Source organism: Desmodus rotundus, chromosome 1, assembly GCF_022682495.2.
Source record: "Desmodus rotundus isolate HL8 chromosome 1, HLdesRot8A.1, whole genome shotgun sequence".
NCBI lineage: Eukaryota > Metazoa > Chordata > Mammalia > Chiroptera > Phyllostomidae > Desmodus > Desmodus rotundus.
The window spans coordinates 48174399-48196180 of NC_071387.1; the positions used below are offsets into that span (position 1 = coordinate 48174399).

At 41.9% G+C, this 21782-nt stretch overlaps 1 protein-coding gene across 5 annotated transcripts in view; it reads left to right on the forward strand.

The window, feature by feature from the left end:
- The window catches only part of APBA1 (amyloid beta precursor protein binding family A member 1), a 193998-nt gene that overhangs the window by 17182 nt on the left and 155034 nt on the right, over positions 1-21782 (forward strand). Inside the window, exon 1 of one of the 5 annotated variants that reach the window (XM_053923914.2) lies at positions 9276-9443. The exons of the other annotated variants lie outside the window; for them this stretch is intronic. The gene's annotated coding sequence lies outside the window, so the exon portion shown is untranslated. Of the gene's footprint in view, positions 1-9275; positions 9444-21782 lie in introns of those variants that run through there. 5 annotated transcript variants of the gene reach the window in all.

Here is a 21782-nt window from a genome sequence, read left to right on the forward strand (position 1 = left end):
GCGTGTCCATTCCCGTGGGCGGTGGCACTGAAGCTGCCCGGAGGTCTGTGTTGTTGGCGTGGTTCCTAGAAGCCTGAGGCTGCGCTTGCCGGAGCAGACGCTGAGAAGAGGCTTGGTGTGTGCGGGCTCTACTTTGTTAAAAGGGTGCTGCTGGGGGCACCTGGGAAGGGAGTGTGGGGATCTCTTGAAACCTGTATCCCAATAAACTCAATTTAAAAATGGCGTGACCGCTAAGTCCTGAGGGGGAGCTCTGCTCTGTGAGCTGGCCTCAGGGTTGTCCCCACCTGAGTCACTGGGACACATGTCTTATACTCCACACTGGTCTGTTACTGGGTACGGGCATGGGGGTGAACAGGGATTGTGGGGGTGGGGGTAGGAAATTCTTCAGGGATTTCTGGCTCCTCACATGAAAGGGCGAAGCTAGTGCAGCCCCTCCCAGAAAGAGCCTCTGGTGCTGGTTGTCGCCAGGTGCGGATCTGGGTAGGACCCCGACACTATGCACCAGCTGACCAGTGGCTTTTCTTTGGGGCGCTCGGGCGGAGAACCATGCACTTGCTTCTCTGAGAATCCCCAAATGCCAGTCTTTTTCCTGAGGAGCAGCGGCTGGCTCCTGGTGTGTGTGTGCGTTGCGTGGAGCAGAGGGCTGGGCCCCGGTGGTCTGGGTCTGGTTACAGTGACTCTCCTGTGTCCAGAGTCTCTCCTCCCCCATCTTTTCTTAGAGCTACATCCCTGGGGTTCTGCAGTCCAGCTAGTTCCAAAGAAATGTGTTGAAATCTCTCGTTTGTGGGTTTATCCTAAAAACATCTCTCTTTGTGGGTTTATACCTTATCTACGCCTTTTTATGCACTTAAGTGAGGTCTTCAGAGGAAAAGGATGAAAGTACATGTCATTTTGCCACCTTTAACCACCCAAAACAAAAGCTAAAGCACAATCTGGAAAGCGAGCCACATACACACACGCACACACACACATATGCTTAAATAGTGATATTCCTGCAACCTCATGGAAATAGGCCAGTCTTTGAGAATTAGCTACAATCTTAGTAGCGAAGTGCTCAGTCAGCCAAGAGCAATAGTTACAGTCTGTTATAACCATTACCTGCCTAATGCGAGCCGGTGGCTATTGTGGATATCTCTGGGCTAAGTAAGAGGACTTGCTGCTGGCCGAACATCTTTGACTAGGACACCAGACACAGGTGAATTGACTGCAGGTAGTGCCATGAGCCATAGTTCTCCTGTTATCACGTCAGAGTTAATCTTGGCAATTGCCCAGTAAACAGAAACCTAAGTAGTATCTTTGGCAAACTCCAAACGCACTGTCTTGTCCAGGAATCTCAAGTTAAAGAAGCTGCCTTCTGTGTGTAGCAGGTGTATTGATGGGCTGGGCTCAGGCTGCGCATAGTGCCGTCCCTGGCTCTTCTCACGTGGAGTCTTCCTACCCGCTTAACGACCTTGTCTTCCCCGTTGGAATAAAAACTTCTAGAGCAGGTCCCTCAGGTTTCCCAGGTACTCTGATATGGTGAAAGGTGCAATCCAGTCTATTAATCACATAATACAGTCTAGAGTGATAATAAAAATTTCCCTCTCCCACCTAATTTTTAATTTTTCAGAATTACAGTATAATTTGAACTCAGTGAAAAGCAGAAATCTCAAGTGTGTAACTGTTGAATTTTCACATATCCGAAAACCCATATAGCTAGCCCTTGGATCAAGATACAGAAGAGTTCCTGCCCCTCCCTGTCTTCTACCCCGCCGCTCCCACATGTCCCTTCGCTGTCACTGTTAACCTGCACCTGAGATGCGACCACTACTCTGACTTCTGTCGCCGTGCAGCAGTTTGCCTGTTTTTAACTCCATGTAGGTGGAATCAGAGGGTTTAACCTTTTGTCAGACCTCTTTGTTCAATACTATTAGAGAGTCATCCGTGCCGTGTTTATTCGTAGTTCTTTCTTTTTCGTTGCTGTTTAGTAATCCAGACGCGACCATCCTGAGTTTATTTATCCATTCTCCTGTGGAAGGGCATTTGGGCTGTTTCACTGTGAACACTCTTGTTCGTTTATTTTGATGCACATATGCACTCATTTCTGTAGGAGGGGATTTGCTGACTCACAGAATAGGTGTATGTTCAGGATTAGCAATATCGCCGAAGAGTTTTTCAGTGTGGTTTTACCAATTTACACTCCCTACGGCAGGTTATAAGAATTGTGGTGCTTCCACATCATTGTCAGCACCCAGTACCATACCAACCATTTAGCTCAAGCCACGTTGGTAAGTGTGTACTGGTGTTAAACACATCTCATTTCCAACTCCACCTCCTTCAGCTCAGGCAGGCTGCTTCTGCGGAACTCACGTTATGACCACAGGAGACACCCCGCCCCCTCTCCCAACATTGACAGTTGCTGTGCCTTTTGCTGCAAACACGGCCCCCTCTCTCTCTGACCTGCTAGCCCTGACTAGTGTTTCGATTTCTCACAAGAGTCAGACAACAGCACCTGGGTCCCCGAAACTGCAGAGGACCTGTCTTAAGTTCCTGGGGTCTTTGTAGAAGCCTTCTTTATTTTGGTGTATTAATTTGCTAGGGCTACCGTGTAAAATATCGCAGACTGTGTGGCTTATCCAGCAGAAATTTTATATTTTTTCATAGTTCTGGAGGCCGGAAGGCCAACATCAACGTGTCAGCAGGTTTGATTTCTCCTCCTCTCTAGGCTTGCAGGTGGCCACGTAATTGTTATGTCGTAACGTGATCTTTTCTCACAGGTGTATGTTCTTTTTTAAAAAATTTTATTTATTTTATAGAGAGAGGAAGGGAGAGAGAGAGAGAGAGAGAAATAGCAATTTGTTCTTCCACTTAGTTATGCATTCATTGGTTGCTGCTTGTGTGACCAGAGGCCAATCCCACAACCTTGGTGTGTTGGGACCAAGTTACCCGGCCAGGGCCACAGGTCCACGTTCTTCGTGCCTCTTTCTCTTCCTGTAAGGACACCACTTGTGTTGGATCAGGGTTCCAGCTTCATGACCTCATTTAACCTTAATTACTTCATTAAAGGCCGTCTCCAACTACAGTCACATCAGCGCCTCAGGCTTCAACATGTGAATTTGGGGGGCACACTATTCAGTCTGTAACACTCGGTTTGTTGTGTGGGGGGGAGCACTCTGCCAGCTCCCAACAACACATGATGTACTCAAATGGCAGTCAGTTATGTCAAATTGAAGTACGGTCAGTCACAATTTAAACTGCTAGCTGGAAAGATGTTTTTGTAACCGTGGTAAAACACATACAGTAAAGTGCATAAAGTACCCACCTCATCAGCGCACAGTTTGAAAAATGTTACATATGTACGAACCTGTGAAACTACCGGCCAAATCAGGATCTAGAACATCGCCAGCCCCCGAAGGTCCCCTCCTGCTCGTCCTCGTCTAGACTGGTTCCCTGCTGCACGGAGGTGACCACTGTTGGGACTCGAGTCATCACTTACTAGGTTTGGTGATTCTTTTTCTAAATAATCATGTGTTTTATCATTGTTACAGTTGACATACAATATTATATTGTTTCAGGTGTACAACACAGTGATCAGACATTTATATAACTTATGAAATGATCACCTCAGTAGCTCCAGTACCCATATGACATCATATATAGCTACTATAATATTATTAACCATATTCCCTAGTGTCCTTTACATCTCTGTGACTTTTTATAACTGGCAGTTTACACATCTTTAGCCCTTCCCCACTATCACCCATCCCCCCAACCCTTTCCCATCTGGCAACCATCATAATGGTCTCTGTATCTATGAGTTTACTTCTATTTTGCTGGTTCATTTATTTTTTTTAGCTTCCCCATACAGTTGAGATCACATGGTATTTGTCTTTGTCTGACTTATTTCTCTTAGCATAATACCCTCTAGGTCCTTCCGTATTGTTTCCAATTGAAAGATTTTACTCTTTTTTATGGCTGACTAATATTTCATTATATCTGAATATATATACCACTTCTTCAGCCATGTGTCTACTGATGGGCACTTGGGCTGCTTCCATGTCTTGGCTACTGTAAATAATGCTGCAGTGAACATAGAGATACATATATATCTTTTTCATTTAAAGTAATGATTGATAGATATGTAGTTATTCACATTTTGTTATTCATATTTTTATCGTTTTTTCTTCTTCTTACATAAATCCCTTTAACATTTCTTGTAATACTGCTTTGGTGATGATGAACTCCTTTAGCTTTTTCTTGCCTGGGATAGGTTTGATGATTCTTAAACTTAATCACATGTGTATGTACTTTTTTTGATTCTTTAAATTAAAAAATATATATTTATTTGTTTTTAGAGGGGGGAAGGGAGGGAGAAAGAGAGGGAGAGAAACATCGATGTGAGAGACAAACATTGATTGGTTGCCTCTCGAATGCACCCCAGCCAGGGACTGAACCCAGGGACTGAACCCAGGCATGTGTCCTGACTGGGTATCAAACTGGTGACCCTTAGCTCCATGGGATGACACCCAACCAACGGAGCCACACCGATCAGGGCTTTTTGCTTCTTTTACTGGGCGTAGTGTTTATGAGATATGTCCATGGTATTGCACGCTTCGCTAGTTCTTCGCAATGCTGTGTAGTATTGAGCTGTACACATCCATGACCGTTTGTTTTCCAGTCTTCTGTTGATGGCCATCTGACTTATTTTCGGTTTTTGGCTATATGAGCAAAGCTACTATGAACTTTCTTGTACATGTCTTTCTGTCTTCCCTATTTCTTGGGTCTATATTTAGGAGTAGAATTCCTTGGTCATTGGATAGTGCGTAGCCAGTTGAGAACATTTTAATTGTTTTTATAAGTACCATTCTGCTTGATGCAATCTTAACATATACTCTTGACCACTCACGGATGGATGTAAGTGTGTACATGTTCTACTTTAAGGCAGAGATGTGTTTTGTTGTTGTTCTCTTTTTTTTTTTTTTTTGGTTAATTTTATTGTCTAGGTCAGTTAGCAGAATGTAAATTTGTTACTGTATATATCAAAGGTAAATGAGGCATATGCTCGTGAATTCACTGCATACTGAACAGGTTATTCATGCACATTCGAGGGCTGTTTTTGCCACACTCTGTTAAGAAGCCAACAACCATCCACTAACAGGCATGTTGTTTTATCTGAATCAACAAGGCTGTGCATTCAGAATATTTTCATTAAAAATAGTTTGATGGACAACAAAACAAGCCAGGGCACATTTTAATTCTTAATGTCTTGGTTGTAAACATTAATTCATTCCCACTCTGACCAAAACACATCAGTTAATATATTTGCGGGATACTGTAGAGCAGCTTTAAAAAACACCTAGTACCAATGAAATGGCAAACAATGACGTATCATTCCCTGTACATAACGTAACACGTGGCTCACGGCACTTAACATGCATTCGTTGGCATAGCCCTCACAACAGCGCTGCAACTGTGCTGGTGTTACCTTCATGTTACCGGGGAGGACACGGAGGCCCACAGAGAGGTACTGACTTGCCTCAGATCGCGGTGAGTGGGCAGCCGGGGCCCAGAGCCTGTGCGCACAGAGCCACTCTGCCGCACAGCCCTTTAACGCTGCCTCTCCTCTTTCCGTGTGTCTGTGGGGGCGGGGGGAGGAACTGTGGGAAAGGGCATTCCTGCTTTCTTGATTCCTAGACACTTTTTCAATTTAGATTGAAGCTGTAGCAGTTAAAATCTTTATTACTTTAACAGATCCCATTAACCAGAAGCTTCAAGGATGCTATAACCTGCTGTCACTCTCTTATTGAAAGAATACCTCCCTCCCCCATTTTAATCCTCGAGCTCATACTGGGGAGATCTGCTGGGAATTGGGGAGAAACTGTATGTTCCTCCATATCTTCTGAGGCCCTGAAAAACTCACCTTGTATGAGAAGAGAATGATCCTGAGTGAGATAGGCCTTAGCCCTTGTATTCTGAGCACTAACTCCTTTCACAGTTGTGTTCATTCTGCACACACGTGCTAGGCATGAACTGCGTGCCCAACCTGTGCAAGCCTGGGGTTGATGGGAGTGGAGCCCGTGGAGCCCCTTTCCTCGGGGTGCTTTAAAGCACAGGTGCAGGTACTCACACCAGCCACACACATGTCATGGCTGCCATTACAGCCGGGAAGTGCTGTGAAGGAAGTGTGAGGGTGCATGCGTGTGAGGGTGCACGTGATTCTGTCGGGGTCACTCAGGAGGGGCTCCTCTGCGGGAGGAAGCAATTGAGGTGGAATAGAAGAATAACTCCAGGCGGAAGGGGGAGGGTGGACCAAGGCCCTGGGAAGGGGAGGGAATGTCTGGACAGTAGGGGTCAGCTGGCTGAACACGGAGCCACAGCCTGGTCAGCCAGGAGCTTCAGGCCACTCTTTATTCTGAGAACAATAGGAAGCCATTTCAGTGTTTTAAATATAGGAAAGACACGATAAGACTTGTGATTTTCTATGGTGGTAGATTGGAAAGAGAGCAAAGGGAAAGCACATTTGTAATCATTTTGCAAATTGGAAGGCAATTCATATTCACGGCCATTGCAGAGCTCCAAGGGGGAGGTGGTGATTTGGAATTCTGCTGGCAGAAGAGCTGGGGAGCAGTGGATGGCCTGGAAAGCTGTTTAGCAGGTAAAGCCGTCAGTAGTTGCGGGTGGACTGGGTGTGGGAGGTGGGGAAATAACAGGCATCACGGCTGACTCTCAGGTTTGGTTTTGTGCTGCTGGAGGGATGGGGTTTCCAGTCACTGGAGTAAGGGAAGGAAAACAGAAGATGACTCTGTTGCGGGGGGAGCAGGGAGTGGGGAAGAAACTGACTTTACAGCGTCTGCAAGGCCCACAAGGAGGGAGGTGTGTAAGGTGGGCACTAGGGGATAGGAATCTAGAACTCTACGGGGAGGTCTGGACAAGAGATTATGCTAAGCAAGCGCCACAGCTTTCGAAAGGAGACTCACTGACCCATAGGGAAGCCTTGAACTTTGGTCGATCAAGAGCTGAAGAAAGGCAGCATGGATGAGGACCAGAGGGGACCAGGACTTAGACTAGTTGACCTGCCCTTTCTCAGCGCTTCACACCTTCTCTGAATTGCCTCTGGAGCCTCTCTGTTGGGGTCTCAAAACCACAGAGCTTGATAAAAGCTGGGTGGGCCATGCTCTCAGACTGAAATCTTCTCTATGGCTCTAAAAATAATTTTACCCACTGTGAAATGAACAAATAGGTTGAGAGAAAAGTGCCTGAGTAGATATGGCTTATAAATTTCAAAGCATTTTTGTTTTGAATATTGATGCATAGTTTGTGGGAAATGCTTATAAATGTATTTACATGTAAACTTGGCTAATTAGTGAAGTTTACAGTACCAACTGCTGATTCATTGGAAGAGTTACTTCTAGCTCCTGAGCTTTAGATGTATCAGGCCCGATTGTTTGCGTGCTTCTTCTAACTTCATTATGAAGCTAAGCCCGTGATGTATTCTGACCCAGCCTCTGGTAGAGTTCTGTTCCCGTCCTTGTCCTCCTCTCCATGCAGCTTTGCTCTTGGTGAGAAAAGGTGAGGTCAGGGATCTAGTGGCCACTGTGGGGAACCGGCACAGAGAGGACTTTCAACCAGCTCCTCACTGCCTGGCCAGTGGCTAGCCCTCCACCTGTCCAGGCACCACGAGCAAGGACATCTGAGGTGACTTCCAGCTCCAACTTGGAGCTCAGAGGCGTGCAGCCCGATTCAGGCCCACACTGCAGCCGGCAGTGCGGCCCAGCCTGGGCAGCGGTAGCTGAGACTCACAGGCCACACAGCCCTGACCCTCAGGCCTTGTCCTTGTCATCTGCCTGTCCCATCTCCCTGACTGACAGGCCAGCCACCAAAACCCCACTCAGCCGTCTGACCATTTTATTTAAAAGGACTTAGCACAAGCTTCATTGGTCATTTAAACACTTTTTGTTTGATTTCCCAGAAAACAATGCTGTCGGACACATTTTTTCTGAAGATTTTCAGACACTCAATAGTCTTCTTCTATTTTTGTGGGCTTGTATGTACTCAGATCTTCACATGTTGATGATGTATATTCTGGTGCGTTAAGGGAACAACTTTTAAGGCTTGGCTAAGTGAGGTTTGCTTTTCTGTTTAACGACATGCGTGTCTTCGACTATTGCTGGCATGGTCTTGAGTTCTAACTTCAGCATAAATTTGAGGAAAATATTGTCAGGAAACCTGAGAAAGAAGTGATTGACTTTGGTTTTTGTTTACCCTGAAAGCTGTCAGATAGAGATTACATGTAATGTGCGGAAGTTGGCTGGCTGGCTACTTTACTGGGGTTTTAATGCACTTGCCATATTTAGCTGCTTTGCAAAATGCTGATAAACTCGGAAAGATGGGCGTGTTTTTTATGACTTGGTTTTAAGAGTAATGACTTACGAAACTTAGATACTTTATCTGAGGGAGGCAAGGAATACTAAAAGAGCCAAGGTAGAAACTGCAGACTCGAGACTCCACGATTTGCTTCCTTTCACATACTTTGTGAAGGGAACAGTTAAGATCAATAGATAAGCTTTCTAAACTTGAACAGTGTCTACTTTCTGAACAACAAGAGCTGTAATCGCATTAAAATGTCTTGCAGCTAATGAAACCTCAGGGCCCAGCTTCAGATATTTTATTTGATGACACAAGTTTTAAACTCCGGTTACTAAGGCACTGAGTCCTGTTGCAGGGTTCGGGATGTTAGTAATGATGCATTTGCAGGCAAAGCAGCAGAGAGGGAGGCTGCAGGCCGCACTGGCAGTGTATCGGGCGGCGTGAGTGTTCTCCTCAGTTACAGGTGATTGAGACCAGCTGACCCCTCCCTGGTGTTGCCCTGTGTCCCGGGATTTAGGCATGGAGGGCACTGGAAAGCCTAGAGAAATAGTGTTAACCACAGGTCCCTGGGTGCCTGGATGTGTCTGGTCTGGAACCACCAAATCACAGCCCTCCATTCCCCTCCTGACTTTGGAACTGGACGAGAAGCAAAACTCCGGAGACAAACAGCGCTCTGTTACTGACAGAGCCGGTCGGAATCTGTGCCTTAGGTGTGCGCCTGCCAAAGACTGTCCAGAATTCTCACTCACTCTCAGCCCTGCCAGGTTAGTGGCAGCAGATACCTGGTAAGCTTACCTGTGGGCGGAGAGCAGATCAGAATGCGCCCGCTGTGGGCAAGCAGGGGAGGGAGGAAGGGTGGAAGCTGGGCGTGCTCAGGACTTCCAACTCTGTCCCACGCTGGACACACCCTCTCCCAGGAGGAGGGGTGAATGTTGAGCAGTGAGGTGGGGCCTGAGAGGCCTGGAGAGTTAACTCTGGGAATCCAGAACCTTCCTGGGAACGTGAGAGCACGGGAAGGAAGCTGGACCTAGAACATTCCAAGGGAGGTGAAAGGGAAAGATCAGCATACCTGCAGGAATTTGGTTGGCAGAGCCCAGGTAACATGTTTCTATATGTTTTAATATAACTTTTTATTACACAAGAATTGTACATGCACGGTGTAAACTTATAAACTATATATAAACAAAATGAAAGAAATCGCTATCACCCATCCCATTAGCTCAATATAATGATGGTTAGTATTTTGGTGTAACTTTTCCTATGTGTGAAATAAAAATACAACATATATACTACTTTATATCCTGCCTCTTTTCACTTAACAATATAGTTTTAAAATATTTTATTTATTTATTTTTAGAGAGAGGGGAAGGGAGAGAAAAAGAGAGGGTGAGAAACATCAGTGTGTGGTTGCCTCTCACAAGCCCCCTACTGGGGGCCTGGCCAGCAACCCAGGCATGTGTTCTCACTGGGAATCGAACTGGTGACCCTTTGCTTCACAGTCCAGTGCTCAGTCCACTGAGCCACACCAGCCAGGGCTCACTTAACAATTTACAAAAAAGTTTTAATGAATCTAGCATATGATGCCTAGGAACATATCAAAACACAATTTTTTCTAATTTCAGCTTGTTCATATGTTAGAGGACTTGTTCTCAACTGGTTGTAAGATTGGCAAATGGATAGTAAAGTAAAATAAAACATTTACAGAATTAATGTGTATCAATCAGGGTTCTTAGGTACAAGCAACAGAAAGTGACTCTGGGGTGACCAAGCAAAAATGTTAGTGGGGAGCTCCTAAAACTGTTGGGAGAACTGGGGAGCTGGGATGAAGGTGTAGCACCCAACACCAAGCCTCAGAACTGGTCTGGTGGGATATGCCACCTCTTCTGAGCTCTGGATGACACGTGACTTCTGAGCCAGGATCTTTTTTTAAATTGTATTTTTTAATTGCAGTTTAGATTCAATATCATTCCGTATTCATTTACGGTGTACGGCATAGTGGTTAGACAACCATATACTTTACAGAGTGTTCCTCCTCGACATTCCCAGTGCTCAGCCGGCACCACACACAGTTATTACAATGTTACTGACTATATTCCTCACTCTGTCCTTTACATCCCCAATGTTTACCTCTGACTCCACCTTGTTCGCCCAGCCCCTCAGACCCCACCCCTCTGGCAACCATCAGTCTCTTTTTGTTTTGTTTTTTTATTCTGGTCTTTAAATTCCACATATAAGTAAAATCACATGGTATTTGTCTTTCTCTCACTGGCTTATTTCATGTAGCATAATACCGTCTGGGCCCATCCATACTGTTGCAAATGGTAAGATCTCATTCTTTTTTATGGCCAAGTAATATTTCAGTGTATATATGCACCACAGCTCTTTTTATCCACTTGTCTTTTGCTGGGCTCTTGGATTGCCTCCATATCCGGACTGTGTGAACAATACTGCCATGAACACAGGGGTGCATATATTCTTTCAAATCAGTGCTTTGGGTCTCCTCAGCCATATACCCAGAACTGGAATTGCCAGGTCATAAGCAGCCCTATTTTTAATTTTTTGAGGAAACTCCATGCTGTTTTCCACAGTGGCTGCACCGATCTGCATTCCCACCCCCAGTGCCCAAGGTCCCCTTCTGGGCCAGGATCTCCACTTTATTGCAACTGCTGGCCCTGCCATCACTGAAGCTTTTCTCTGTGTCGGGTTCTCACCTGCCACCATTCCTGCCACCGCGCAAGAGAGTGAGCCTCCCTTCTTCCCCTTTTGCATCACAAGTGCCTGAGTCTGCCTCCCGTGCAGGTTTGTTTGGTTGGCAGAGCCCAGGTCACATGCCTTTTCTTGAGCTGCAAGGGAAACTGGCCCAGCACAAGTATAGTTTTTGCTCTCATATTAGAGAAGGCAATCTTGCCTTGTCTGACCTGGACTCATAAAACAGTGACCAGACACAGAATGAAGTTCAGGCAGTGGGTAGCCACACGAGAGAAACGTTTTGCATACGCCATGTTGCTGTGAGCCCTTGCTCTAACTGCTGTTTTCTAATAATCAACCAACTTCCCATCCCAATCATGTCAGAGAAATTGACTTCCCTCTATCGGCTCCTGTGGCCTGGACAAGTTACAGTTTTTCTCACCTGCCTGTCCCACAGACCAATGTGGATCAAATATGATGAAAAATGCTTTGGAATCCATAAAGAACATATAAACTCCAGTTATTCCACCCCTTAGCCGATTTCTTTATATCTCCTGTGCAGTCCAGTCTCCATCCGAAGCTGTTGTCTTGAGCATTACCATGCAGCTCCTAGTAAACAATAGCTTGTTTGTTTACTAGGAGCTTCCAGCCTGGTTCTTCGGCAGCTCTCCCATCCCCTCACTAGTCCCATCCCCACACATCTAGTTACTTGCCCATCTGCATAGGTCCCCCCACCCCCACTTTGCCATGTTATTTTCTGGGGATCCATTTCCAGAGCTCTATTTAGGCCCTCTCATCTTCCACCTCAAACAATCACAGACACTGGCATACTACTTATTCCTATCAGGTGCCTTCTTAAAGCACATTTCTCATTGCTTACCCCTGCTCAAAAACTGTCAGTGGCTCCCTAAGGGGCTTCACCATGAGGACCCCGGCTCTCATTCAGCATTATTTCACAGTTCTCAACAGACATCCCCAACTTTTTCTACTCAAACCAATTACTGTGGTCTCCTAAACATGCCCACCCCCAGGCTTTGCTAAGGGCGTGTCCTACTTCTGGAGTGCTTTCCCCCATCACCAGCTGTCAAAACATTCTCCACTCTTTTATGTATAAATCTCTGTTTTATCTATAGTAATTTTTCATTTTCATTTTGTTTTATTTGGACCTTCTCATATTTTCTTGGTCAGTCTTACCAGATGTCTATCCTATCAAACCTTTTTAAAGAACCGTCTTTTGGTTTTGTTAACTTTTTGTTGTTGTTATAGTAGTTTTCTAATTTAATGATTTCTACCTTAATTATTCCCATCTTTTTGTTAATTTGGATTTGATGTGGCTTTTCCCCCAACCTTTTAATTTCAGTGCTTAATTCATTTATTTTTAAACTTTGTTCCCTGATAAGCACATTTAAAACTATAAAATTTCCTCTAAATACTGTTTTAGCCACATCGTATTTTTCACATGTAATGTTTACATTTGAATTCAATTATAAATATTTCTCCTCTCCATTCTTCAAGGCCTTTTTTTACATGCTCCCCCACACATCCAGATTCACACATCCAGAACCTGTTTTTCTCTACTTTCCTTGATTTTGAAGATATTTTTTCCTCTTACCACCCTTCTTATGATTTGCCTTATTTGTTGTCTGTGTGGACTTGAACCGGCACTGCCTCGGCCGCGTCTACGACTGCTCAGTGTTCATCGCTCCTGGCTCCAGCCCCCAGCCCAGTGCAGCGATGGTGTGTGCTCATTATCCTTAAATCGTCTGGAACGAAGGTTCTTGTTTTTAGCTGCCATGTCTGAATGATCATTCAGTCATCTCCATCCACAAGTCACTGTGCAAAGTCCTGTGGTGAGTGTAAACAAGGTTAAACACTGGAGGTCCCATCTAAGACATATCCTAGTTGGAAAGAGAACAGTATTTCTGGGCCTCTAAAAATAGAACTCTGTAGTGACAGCAGAGACTAAAGAGGAACTGAGTTGGGTCTCTGATTGAGAACTAACAGCAGAATTTGGGGGGGGGGGTGAAAATGAAAACTAGTGTAACATTGAAAAAGTATAGAATACTGGCCTAGGCATGATAGGAAACACCCCCCTACAATGGGGACAAATGGGCTGTGATGGTGGTCATTGGATTAAAATAAGTATATAAAAATTAATTACTACTTTACTCAACAAATATTTATGGAGCATTTACTAAGAGTCCTGGTGACACAGTTAGGAACCTAACTTCTCACCCTCTTGAAAATTACATTCTAGTGGAGAAAAATAGAGTTTAAAAGACAAGTACATATATGTCATCATTGTCAGGTTCTTTCAGTGCTCCAAGGGCAAACAAAGCAGAACAGTGGCAAAGAGTGTGGCAAGGGCCCGCACTTCTACAATAGACGTGGCAGTCGGGGAGGCCTGACCTCTTGAGCGGAGGCATCCTGAAGTGCGGGAGCCGGCCTCGTGGGAAGAGCCTCCTAGGCAACGGCACCAGCAAACGTAAAGACTGAGGCAGGGGCGTGGCTGGGGTCCTTGGGAATAATGAGAAGCTAGAAGATAGGAGTATGAAAAATGATTGTATAAGCTCAGGTAGGGCCTCTTGGCCAGAAGGCTGGTCAGATTTTAACCTGCTCTGTATCACTTTCCCAGAGAGTGGTCTCCTAAGCCAGTCCCTGCTCACTGGGGATATGATCTGCGTATCCATAGCCAAGTAGACTTTAAGATGAATCTGTCTGATTCTTTCCCCTGAGAATTTGGATGTAAGACTTTATAAAAGTGATAGGAGGACAGGCAAGGCTGCAATGGCCATGTTTAGCTTATGCTTCTGAAACAAGAAAGAGAAGCACCATGAGGCAGATGTGACAGGAAAGATAAGGATTTGAGAGACCATCCGGTCTTGGGGAAGTATGGTAACTGCTGATCTCAACCCTTCCCAAGGCCAGCTGGACTTCCTGATTTCAAATTCCAGTAAATTCGTGATAATATACTTAAGCTTGCTTGAGTGAGCTCCTATTTCTTTCAAGCCAATGATCGCTGACTCAGACATAATTCCATGCAAGTGAGAGGTATAGCAAAGGGGCGGTTGATGCTGAGGAGGGCAAGGGCCCTGGGACTGGGCAGGCAAAGAAACACCTCACAGAGAGTGTGCATGGGTCTCCACGAATACAATGGCTGTTGGCACCTCAGGAAGTATTTTCGTTTCCATAACATTTACTTCAGAACCGTTACCTTTTTTAAAAAAGCAATTGAAATATAATGTATATACAATAAAATTTATTTTTGTAAAATACCCGTTTGATGAGTTTTGATGTGTGCATTTGTACCATCTCTATGACAATCAAGATAGAGAACACTTATGTCACCCCCAAAGGTTCCTTGTACCCTTCGTAGTCAATCCCCTCCCTTGCTCACAGTCCCTAGCAGCCATGCATCTGTTTTCTGTCTCTATAGGTATGCTGTTTTTACTAATGTCCTAAAATGGAATCATGTAGTTTATAATCTTTTATGTCTTTTTTCTTTCTCTTAGCATAATACATTTGGATTAATTCCATGTTGTGGCACAGATCAATAGTTTATTCTTTCATAATCAACAAGAGAAAAAAGCAAACAAAATATAACCAGAGACATTGAAGTTAAGAACAATCTAACAATAGCCAGAGGGGCGTGGGGAGGGGACAGTGGGGAGAGGGGTTTACAGGAACTACTATAAAGGACACATGGACAAAATCAAGGGGGAGGGTGGAGGTGGGGGAGGGAGGTGGGTTCGCCTGGGGTGGGGTGGAGGGATGGGGAGAAACTGCAGACAACTGTAATTGAATAACAATAAAAAATAGTTTGCTCTTTTTTATTGCCATTTTATTTTTAGCCTATTATATAGACATACCACAATTCATTATTTTTTCATATTTTAATTCTTTAACTTCTTTTTTATTTAGCAATTATTGTTGACATTCAATATTATATTAGTTTCAGATGTAGAGCATAGTGATTAGACATTTGTATTGGGTTGGCCAAAAACTTTAGTTTTTTCTGTAAAATAAAAGACATTTTTTCTTCTCACCAATACTGTATTGATCTGGATATTTGAGTATGTCGGCTCTCTCCCACTACTGGCTTCTAGTGGGTAGAGGTCAGGGGTGCTGCTAAACATCTTCCAGTGCATGCGACAGCCCCACAGTAAAGGATTATTTGGCCAAAAAGTCAATAGTACAAGAAACTTCACAAACCACTTTTGACACGTTCAATCAGTCACAGCACCTTCTCCATACACTGCACAAATCTTTTTTTACATTTCAGTTGCATTTTTACCTTTCTTTGAAATAGTAAGGCATAATATGCTGAAAATGTTGCATATTTTCTTCCATCTTCAATATTAAAATGGCTGCACAAAAATTCACCTATTTTGGTAAATAAAAATGCACATTGATATGAAAGCTGTCACAATGCAATCTAACAAACTTGTTTCAAATGAAGTTGAAGTCAACTACATACTACTAGAGCCATGGTATGGAAAAAGACTAAGCAAACTTTTTGGCCAACTCAATGAAACTTACGAAGTGATCTCCCAATAAATCTAGTACCCATCTAGACCACACATAGAAGTTACAATGTTATTGCCTATATTCTGTATGCTGTACTTTACATCCCCATTACTATTTTTTATCAGCCAATTTCTACTTCTTAATCCATTCATTTTCTTCACCCAGCCCCTTGACCCTTTGCCCATCTGGCAACTATCAATTTCTTTATGTGTTTACTGCTTTATGCATTTTGGCTTTTTCCCATTTTTTACTATTATAAATAGAGCTACTGAGACTATCCACATAAAGTCTTTGTGTAGATATTTGTTTTCATTTTTAGGAGGTAAATTCTTAGAGGTGGGGCTCCTGGATTATACATAACTATGTGTATAATTTGATAAGGAACTGCTTGCATTAGAGTTCTCCTGAGAAATAGAACCAACAGGATATGTATATACAGAGATGGAGATTTATTTTAAGGACTTGGCTCATGTGATTGTGGAGTCTTGTAAGTCCAAAATCTGCAGGGTACACCAGCCAATAGTCTCAAGACCCAGGGAAGACCAGCAGTTTGAGTTGAAGGCAGTCTGCTGGGAGAATTCCTTTTTGCTCAGGGTAGGTCAGTTTTTTGTTCTGTTAAGACCTTCAGCCCTAGCTGGTGTGGCTCAGTGGATTGAGTACTAGCCTGTAAACCAAAGGGTCACAGGTTCAATTCCCAGTCTAGGACGCATGCCTGGGTTATAGGTCAGGTCCCCAGTAGGAACACTCGAGAGGCAACCACACATTGATGTTTCTCTCCCTCTCTTTCTCCTTCCCTTCCTCTCTCTAAAAATAAATAAATCAAATCTTTTTTTAAGAAAAGAAAGAAAGGGGGCCAGAAGACCTCTGTTTTTTTTTTTTAAAAAGAGGACCTTCAGCTGGTTGGATGAGGCTCACGTGAATTATAGAGGGTAATCTGCTTTACTCCAAATCTGCTGATTTAAGTGTTAATCTTATCTAAAAAAAAAACACCTTTATGGAAACATCCAGAATAATGTTTGACTAAATATCTGGATCCCATGGCCCAGCAGTTTGACCTGTAAAATTAGCCATCATACTGCTGAACTGTTTCCAAAGTGGCCATGCCATTTTGAATTTTCCATTAGCAATATATAAGAGTCCCAGTTGCTCTGCATCCTTACCAACACTTGGGATTTCCAGTGTTTTTTATTTAGTCATCCTAGTCAGACTGTAGAGCTAATTCATTGCATTTCTCTAGTGTCTGACTAATGAGGTTGAGTATCTTTTTGTGTGCTTAATGGCCAACCTTGTGTCATTTTTAGGAAGTATCTGTTCAAATCATTTTTGCTTATATTTCTAGTAGATCGTGTGACTTACTATTGAGTTGTAAGACTTGCTTATATATTCTAAGTACAAGTTCTTTAGCACATATATGTTTTGCAAATATTACCTCCTACTCTGTGACTTGTCTTACTATCTGAAGTGTTTTTTAAAAGACAGAAGTTTTTAATTTTGATGAAGCCCAAATTACCAAATTTTTCTTTTATACTTTGTGCTTTTGGTGTGTTCTGTTTAAGAAATTTTTTCATAGCCCAAGATCACAAATATTTTCTCCTGTGGTTTCTTCTAGAAGTTTATAGCTCTAGCTCTTACATTTATGTCTCCAATTCTATTTCAACTTTTGTATATAGTGAGAGGTAAGGGTCAAGGCATATGTATCTTTCCAGTTGTTCCAGTACCATTTTCAGAAAAGACTGTTTTTTCGCCTTTGAATTATGTTAGCACTTTTGTCAAAAATCAACTTACTATATATGATGGGTCTATTTTGGGACTCTGTTTTGTTCCATTGATTTATCTGTCTATCCTTACGTCAATATAACATTGTCTTGATTACTGTAGCTTTATAGTAAGTGTTAAAGTCAGCTAGTGTGACTCCTTCAACTTTTCATTTCCATATGCATATATTTTAGAATCAGGTCCTTGGCACATACATACAACTTTTAGGATCTACTTGTCCGTTTCTGCAGAAAAGTCTTCTGGGATTTTGATTGAGATTAGATTTAAGATATAGACATTTTGGGCATAATTGACATCTCATCTCCCTATTGACATATTGAATTGTCTAACCCATGAACATCATATATCTCTCCACTTACTTAGTTTTTCCATAATTTCTCTCAGCAGTGTTTTATAATTTTCAATGGACATACTTTGTTAAATTTATCCCTATATTATATTTTTGATATTTCCTTTTTAATGTCAACTTCCTTTTGTTCATTGCTGGCATGTAAAAATGTAACAGATCTTTGTATATTGACTTTGTATCTTGTGATCTTGCCAAAATCAGTTATTAGCTTTATAACTTGGGTATATTCCTTGGGATTTTCTATATAGGTGATTATTTTAACTGTATATAAGGAAATTTACTTCTTTTATTTCTTTTTTTCTTGCCTTATTGCATTGGCTTGGGGCATCGATATTGAATAAAAGTGGGGAGAGAAGTGACTTTGATCACTAAGTATAATGTTAGCTGTAGGTTTTTCAGAGATGCCCTCTATCAGGTTTCCTAGTTTGCTGAGAGTTTTTTATTATGAATGGGAGTTTAATTTTGTGAAAAGCTTTTTCTGCATATGTTAAGATGATTATATAGCTCTATTTGTTAGTCTTTTGGTATGGTAAATTACATTGATTGATTTTTGAATGTTGAAACAGCTTTGATTCTTGGGATAAGCCCCACATGGTCATGATGCATTATCCTTCTTTTGTATTGCTAGGTTTGATTTGATAATATTTTGTTAAGGATTTTTTTATATCTGTTCATGGGGGATATTGGCCTGTAGTTTTATAGGTTTTCCTTCTTAGGTATAATATCTTTTTCTTGTTAGATGCCAGGATAATTCAGGCCTCATGAATTCTCTTCTCCTCTATTTTATGGGGAAGTTTGTATAGAATCAGTATTGCCTCTTCCTTTAAGTGTTTGTTAAAATGAGCCACTTGGGCCTAAAGTTTTCTTCATGGTGAAGATTATAACTATGACTTCAATTTCTTTAATAGACAGAGGGACGCTCAGATTGCCTATTTCTTCTTGAGTAAGGTTTGGCAGGTTGTATGTCTTCCAGGTAATTTGTATAATTTATTTACATTATTGAATTTGTTGGCATAGAGTTGTTTTCCTTATTACCTTTGTAATGCCTGTAGGATTTGTGGTGATGTCTCATGTCACTTCTGATATTGGTAGTTTGTGTTTTCTCTTTCTCTTTTTTGATCAGTTTAGTAAGAGGTTAGTGAGATCTATTCATCTTTTTTATTTTAAAAAAAAACAACTTTTGGTTTAGTTGATTTTTCTCTATTTTCTTCTGTTAGGCTTTAGGTACTGTTTCCTCATCTCATAAAATCTATGCCCTAATATGAACATAAAAATCTCATTTTTTCCCACGAATTTCCCAGAATGCTTTCAAAGGATTTGTTTATCCCCTAAACACTCTACACCAAATCCTGGTTAAATATTATGTATGAGGTCTGTCCGGGAAAAGTCCAGCCATTGTTAATATAACAAGAACAGTTTGTGCAACAACAATGTAACCTGTCAGCTAAGGAGAGTGGACTGGAATGCACATGTGTGAACAATGATGACTTCACCCTACTAGTCAGTGGGGGCGGTAGATGCTGTTGAGTGAGCATGTGTACTGTGTGGCCTTCACATTCAAAATGACGGAGCAAGTAGAGCAACAATTCTGCATCCAATTTTGTGTTAAGGTTGAACAATTCTCCACTGAAATTATTTGGATGATTCAGAAGGCTGCAGCTTTGGGTAGCTGATGATTGGCAGCTTCATCGCAACTATGCTCCCACTCATGCATCACGTCTCATGCAGAGTTTTTTGGTGCAATATCGAATCGCCCAGGTGACTCAGCCCCACTACAGCATAGATTTGGTGCCCTGCAACTTCTGGCTTTTCCCAAAATTTAAAATCACCTTTGAAAGGGAAGAGATTTCAGACCATCAATGAGATTCAGAAAAATATGTCAGCAGCTAATAGCAATTGGGAGAATTGTGTGAGGTCCCAATGTGCCTACTCTGAAGGGGCCTGAGGCATCAATTGTCCTATGTACAATGTTTCTTGTATCTTGTATTTTCTTCATTAAATGTCTCTACTTTTCACATTACATGGCTGGATACCTTCTAGACAGACCTTGTATATTCTGGACAGACATGTATACCTTACATGTATACCAAGAATTCAACATGAGTTCATCCAGCTTTTCTTGAGGCGGAATGGTGAGATAGCTAAAAAATCACATAATTTTTAGGATCATGTACTGGATCCACCAATTACTAGCTATATAGCCATATACATGTTATTGCTTCTCTTCTGAGAAACAGGGACAATGATACTTGTTCTCATGGTTATTATGTAATATATACAAAGTGTTCAGAATAGAACCTGGCATTTGTTTAAAAAAAACCCCAACAAATACTGACCCTTCATTACATTATATACATTAAGTATTTTCAACTTTCCAAATATAAAATTTACATTACTAATATAATCTTTAAGCGCCCAAGGGGTTCTTGTGCCTCAGATGAGGATTACTGCCCTAAGTTTTCCAAATTTGCTTTATTTCCCAAGTGTGAGGCCTCACACTAAATTTTATGCTTACCCAATCAAAAATACCACATTCTACAATTATAATAGTTTCCTAGTAATTTTTAAAGCAACTTATTTGTTTACATATGTACATAGGATGTGTGTGTGTGTCTAATGGTTTTAGACGTTGTACAAATATATATGATGCAAAATAGAGTGGCATCGAATATGAATAGCGCTTGTCATATTTTCTGACGCTGTTCTCTTTGTGATTTATTTGTTGAGAAAACACACAGGTGGATTTTCCTGGGGGGTGTGCAGAGTCTAGAGTTGACACCACTATCTCCTGTGGTGTCATTTGATATGCTCTTTAGTCAGAACTAAAGGCTTCATTAGATTCAATGTTGATTATATTTTGCGAGACTATTTCATAAATGGTTTTCTAAATTGGTAATAATTTATCGGGCATTGCAAAGTGATGACATTCTATTTTTACCATTCTCTCATTTATTAGGTGGATATTCTCTATAAAGAGAAATTGTCCATCAACTATTTGATTACTCTGAATGTTCATGCTGACAAGGCAGGATAACTGCTTGATTCTTTTTCTCGTTTACCAGTTTTCAAAACAAGGAGTTGGTTTATTCACACTCTCCAGAGGTATTCAGTAAGAAGTTTTTATTGTTACTGCTGACATCAGTACCATGAATTTAAACACATTCGATGTGTTTTCATTTTTTACAGTCTGGCCAGTAGGAACCCATTAAAGTTGGCTCGTGAATTCTTTTTATGTAATCCTCTTAGTGGTCTTTGATAGCTCCCTTGCTTCTGGTGTCATAAGATGTTCCAGGTTCATCTTTCATATTTTCTGCTCCAGACCTGAAATCAATCATTTTTTCTAAGAACTTTGACTTCTTTTAGTGAGAAATGGCAAAAGCCACAACCCATTGGGGCTACTCATTGCCACTGGGTAGCTCAATATTTTTAGGCTAATTTAATGGGCAGAGCTGAGAATGATGTATTTTTTTTTAAAGATAAGACATCATAAATTTATGCTGACCCTTCCATTCAAATTCAACACTACAGAATTACAACTCCCTTTTAAAAGAGAAACAGTTGCATAGAATCACACAACTTCAATGAGCTTCAAACCTCATTTAAGAATACACAGATGAAAATAACACTATACAAATGTCTTTTCATTGCAAACTGTCTATACAAAGTAAAGGGTTTTTGCATTTATAAGAACTTAGTGCAAATGGTGGGAGAAGATTGGATTGTCACAGAAATTAAAGCCTCTGTAAATTCTCCTACAGCCCGAGGGAGCCTGAGAATAGGCCACGGACCCTCCTGTTTAAGAAAGACTATCCCAGGCTAAATCTGTACATTATTCTCTGTGAGTTCATTAAAGGTTATACCTTTTATCTTTTTTCCATTAATCTTATTTTTGTAAAGAAAGATTTTATTTATTTACAATTTTTGGAAAGAGGGTAAGGCAGGGAGAAAAGGAGAGAAACATCAATTGGCTGCCTCCCGCAGGGTTTGGCAAACCAGGCACGTGCCCTGACTGGAATCAAACTGGCGACCTTTCAGTCTGCAGAACGATGCTGAACCCACCAGTCAGGGCTGCCGTTAACCTTCTGAAAGTGTCGTG